At 38.8% G+C, this 5,590-nt stretch overlaps 1 pseudogene; it reads left to right on the top strand.

Annotated features, from left to right (window-relative positions):
* The first annotated feature begins 2,244 nt into the window (after nt 1-2,244).
* LOC116104797 lies at nt 2,245-3,210 on the top strand (annotated as a pseudogene).
* Nucleotides 3,211-5,590: the final 2,380 nt, after the last annotated feature.

The following is a 5,590-nucleotide window of genomic DNA, read 5'->3' as shown; positions in this document are numbered from 1 at the left end:
TTAATAAACAACTTTGAATTATATCTTAGGTAAAAAGTACATAAAATACTATTCAATCATTCAATAAAGCTGTTTTTTAAGACCACATTCATCAAATGTGAATAATCTATGATTTTCTCATTTTATAATTAGCACCAGAAATCATGTTATTGTTTAAAGTATTAAACTGTATTATATTCAATACAGTTTGGTGACGATATATTTTGGGTTGACAAATTAACTATTTAGTGTTGTGAATACTTGAGTTTAATGCAACTTTTATTTATTGAAAAGGTCAGCACCATTAGGTAGACCCTTCAGTGTATTTTATTATTAGTCACAGTATACATGTATTATTAGACTATAGTACACATATAGTTTTGCATAAGACAGTGGTCAAACAATAGAGGTTGATGGTACTGGGAATTTAATGATGTTGAAATGGAAGAGAAAATGAAGAGAAGCTGAAGACAGGTGTAACCAAAGAAAGAGTGAATAAATATTGTCTTCAGAAGTGGCAGTGATTCTGGTGATGGAAAATGACAATGGCACTTGGTGATTCTCAGCTTTCTTCTGCACCGACTCTCTGGGACTGCTACCTGCTTAGTCAATAGAATCTGTGGAAATGCAGAAGTGTAGATTTGAGACTCTGGGTCAAGGAGAACCTTTAACTCCCAACATTAGAGTAGGCTAGAACATAAATGTAAGCTGTAGTCTCAGGCACTTACCTGCTCTTTCTGGGAGCTGGGTTAAAGCAGAAACTTTGGGCAAAAGTGTTTGAGGCATAGAAAGCCTTTGGCAGTTGACAGTTGGATGGAGGGCAGAAATCAAGCCTTATTTTTCAGGATCTAGGAACAGTTTCTATGTCATCATCCATCTATGCTGGGTAGAGAGGTGCTTATTCAAAATTTCAATGCTTTATTGGTTGCTGTTTAAAGGAAAGAAGGGAACAAAAGATGGAGCAGAGACTGAAGGGAATGGCCATGGAGGGACTACCCCACTTGAGGATCCATCTGATCTGCAAATACCAAACCAGACACTCTTGCTGTTGCCAAGAGGTGCTTGCTGACAGAGACCTGGGGTTTCTGTGTTCCCTGGGGGGTTTTCTCAACACCTGACCAATGCAGACTGAACCCGGGGCCCCGGGGCCCCCAGTGCTGGGACTGGGGAAAGGACTGGAGGAGCAGAGGGGATTGCAACCCCACAGGAAGAACAATGTTGGCTGGACTACCCAGTGCTCCCACCAACCAAAGAGTGTACAGGTGTTGTACCAAAGTGGGGTCTGCTGCTGAGGCCAATGGCTCTCTCTCTCTCCCTGGTGCTGACCTGTGGCTGCACAGCACATTAGTTAAAAAGGAGGCAATATATAAATGAGATATTTTATTATAGGAAAGAGAAAATATGCTGGTCAAGTAGAGAGAAAGAAAGGAGAGGAGGAAGAGTAAGGAACTGGAGAAAGCAAGAGAGGAACAAAGAGCAAGAGAAGAGAAAAAAGAATAGGAAAAAAGAGTAAGAAGGTAGGAGAGGAAAGAGGGCAAGAGCAAGAGAAGAGTGAAAGAGCAAGAGAGAGGAGCTGGCAAACTGCCTCTTATATTGTATGGGGCATAGCATGCCTGGCTGTGCTCTGGTCAGATGACTGGGGATAGCGTCCAGCTAGAATGCTGGGAGCTTGGGGCATTGTCTGCCTGATAGAGCACACATCTCCTGCGGGGGCAGCTGTGAGGGGTTGTGACTGACACAGGAACCAAAGGCTCAAGAGTTATGGCTGAGCTCTTTCTTCCCCCTGCAAGCAGAAAACTGCCCACAGAGGCTCCAGGGCTCAAAGCCAAATACTTGATTGAGCCTAAGTTACCTGAGGAGACCACTGCCCTACATACCAGGAGGGATACATGGCTCCAGATACATATGTAGTAGAGGATGGCCTTGTCTGATATCAATGGGAGGCTAGACCCTGGGTATTATGGAGATTTTATGCCCTAGCTTAAGGTAGAGGTATGTTGGAGTGGTGGGGCAGCAGTGGGTGGGAGTCGGAGGACCCTCATAGAGGCAAAGGGGAGTGGGGAGAGGGTATATGGGATGGGGGAGGCATTGTGGAAAGGTAGCCAGGAAGACGGATATCATCTAAGATGAAAAAAGAGTATAAAATGACTAAAAAAAATCCGATTTATAATGATTTATGCTCTTTTTGCTCCTCCCTGTTCCAGAGACATCTGCATCTTGTGCAGTGCCAGCCTCATCCCATAGACAACATGGTGAAGGTTTGGTATGATCAAATTTGGCCTTATTGGGCGCCTGGTTACCAGGGCTTCCTTCTGCTCTGCACTTGGGAAAGGGGAAATTTTTGCCATCATGGTCTACATGTTCCAGGATGACTCTGTCCATGGCAAATTCAATGGCACAGTCAAGGCTAAGAATGGGAAGCTTGTCATCAATGGGAAGCCCATCACCATCTCCCAGGAGTGAGATCCTGCTAACATCAAATGGGGTAATGCCAGTGCTGAATATGTCTTGGAGTCTACAGGTGTCTTCACCACCATGGAGAAGGCTAGGGCCCACTTTAAGTTAGGGACAAAAAGGGTCATTATTTCTGGCTCTTCTGGCAGTGCCCCCATGTTTGTGATAGGAGTTAACCACATGAAATATGACAACTCACTCAAGATTGTCAGCAATGCATCCTGTACCACCCACTGCTTAGCCACTCTCGCCAAGGTCATCCATGACAACTTTGTTGTCATGGTAAAGCTCATGACCATGGTCCATGCTATCACTGCCACTCAGAAGACTGTGGATGACCCCTCTGGAAAGCTGTGGCATGATGGCCTTGGGGCTGCCCAGAACATCACCCCTATATCCACTGGTACTGCCAAGGCCGTGGGCAAGGTCATCCCAGAGCTGAACGGTGAGCTCACTGGCATGTCCTTCTGTGTTCCTGTCCCCAATATATCCATTGTGGATTTGACATGCCACCTGGAGAAAGCTGCCAAGTATGAATACATCAAGAAGGTAGTGAAGTAGGCATCTGAGGACCCATTGAGGAGCATCCTGGTCTACACTGAGGACCATGTTGTCTCTTGCAACTTCAACAGCAGCTCTCACTTTTCCACCTTTGATGCCAGGGCTGGAATTGCTCTCAATGACAACTTTGTAAAGCTCATTTCCTGGTATGACAATGAGTACAGCTATAGCAACACGGTCATGGACCTCATGGCCTACATGGGCTCCAAAATGTAAGAAACCCTACACGACCCACCCCAGCAAGGACACTGAAAGCAAGAGAAAGGCCCTTGGTTGCTAGAAGTCCCTGCCCCAACTCAGTCCCAAACACTAAGCATCTCCCTAAGAATTTCCATCTCAGACCCTCAAAAAAACAGGAAGAGTCTAGGGAGCCCTCTCTACTCTTGAATATCATCAATAAAAGTTCACTGTGCCCCCCAAAATGATTTATTGGATTAAATTTTATTTCATGTATTTTTCTAAATGTGTGTGTACACATGTGTGTGATATGCAAATGCAGCATGACATATTTGTGGAAGTCACAGGCAATTTGTGGAAGTCAGTTCACTCTGCCATGTACATCTAGGGGAACAATTGCAAGTCATCAAACTGGTTAGCATAGGTCTTTATTTACTCAGCCTTCTCTATGCCACTTATTATTCAGTTTAACAAAAGCAATGCCTGTCATGTCAACAAAAAACTGCTAGACAAAGTCAAACATATAACTTATTATTTATAAATGTTCGTATATTAAAACTCTGGTACATAGTTACCTGAAATGTAAAATTAATTTCAAAAGTAAAACAATTGAATCTCTATTGCTTTTTTTCTGTTATGAGTCTCAATATATTTAATTACAATGCTCAGTTACTGGATGGTTCTTAAAAGGTTTATACTATAAATATTAATTATTTTTATTACTTATTTAGTAGTATAATAAATGGATTAATATAAAGTCTTTCTGATGTCTTCTTCTAATGACTAACCATACACAAATAGGATAACACACCGTTTTTCTTCAAAAATTGTTTGAAATTTATAATAGTCATGATCCCTATCAAAAGTTTTTAATGAGGTTAAATGAGTTGAGCCACATTTCCGACTACAAAGTATACTTATTATTTACAGTAATTTTGTAATATCATTTTAAAATCACAAAAATGTCATTCATTTTAACATAACACTATAATCCAATAAATGATGAGATGGGAATGTTCTCTGCTTTGAATGTTGACCCTTACTTTGCTTGCTTCAATCAATGCTTAAAGATTGAACCAATAAACAAAATTAAAGGGAATTTCTTAATATGGATCACATGTTTTCTTATCAGTACAATTCACAAGATTTTGTAACAGTGTCCCCATATTTTAGATCCATAGTGGTCAATCACTTCCTTTTGTAATTTTTAACTAGTTTGCATAACAATAAATCAGAAATGTAGACTTTCATACTAATTAACTTTTTTTTACATAGAAAGTAAGATAACATTTTTAAATGAATTTAAATTAATGTTAATAAAAACCCTTCTGAAAGTGCATAAGTCAGGACATAATTATGTTTTAAAATATTAGCATATAAAGAGTCATTTTCACTTCTTCCCTTTCAAAGCACACTCAGTAATTGTTAATTTTGAGATATGTATCAGTACAGTAGTCGACAAACTATGAATAAATTGTCTATAATCATCTGCATAGCAAATGATTTTGCTGAAAAAAATGGAATATCCATTTGGATCAAAGGTGTAATCATAATCCAATAGTTTACATTATTCTTTAAAATCACTTTAAAATCATTCATAGATGCAGATGGGAGAACCTGAAGTTCTAAAGTTCAAAAAACAAAATAAAAATATACCATATTGGATTAAAATTTTAAAATGTCAATTAGATTTGAAGTATTGATGCAAATGCTAGAGAAATGGCTTCCTTGGGTCCAAAATTAAGGAGAGTGGAAAAAAAAAATCCTGAGCAGAGAGTGAGGAAACAGTCTTTCTCAAAGACTGAAATAAATAGGACAAAGAAATGTTTTTCCTTCCTTGCCAAACAATCATCTCTCTAATCCCTCTAAATTCCCTTTAATGTAATGTCTGACCACATTTGGCAAAGTAGCAGGATATAGTAGACTAAATTTAATTTTCTAACTATCACAGTTTTTTATTACATCCTTTCCAATTTATATACACACAATGATACTATTTGAAATCTCTTTTACAAAGAATATGTAGGATGTGTTTATGTGGAGATTAATCATTTTCAATCTATAGGTGTGGAAGAAAAGGCTGTAATTAACTCATAACAGTTCTTGAGGAATACAAAAGTACAGTTAATTTATTAAGGAAAATTGCCTAAAACTTATATTTAGAAAGTACTCATTCATTTTTTTAACAATATATGTACAATTAGAGGGCCTCTTGAAGTTTCAGACAAAAATTTCAAATGAACATCTACATTTACTGCATCTATTTATTGAAAATCATTACAGAAAGATGTAAGAAGATTTTTTTATTAGATATTTTCTTTATTTACATGTAAATTTCTTCATTCCCAGTTTCCCCGCCAAAAACCAAAGAAACAAACAAAAACAACAAAAACAAACCCCTGTTGCCTCCCCCTTCCCC

Source organism: Mastomys coucha, unplaced genomic scaffold (genome assembly GCF_008632895.1).
Source record: "Mastomys coucha isolate ucsf_1 unplaced genomic scaffold, UCSF_Mcou_1 pScaffold22, whole genome shotgun sequence".
Taxonomy (NCBI): domain Eukaryota; kingdom Metazoa; phylum Chordata; class Mammalia; order Rodentia; family Muridae; genus Mastomys; species Mastomys coucha.
This window is presented reverse-complemented; position numbering and strand designations above follow the sequence as displayed.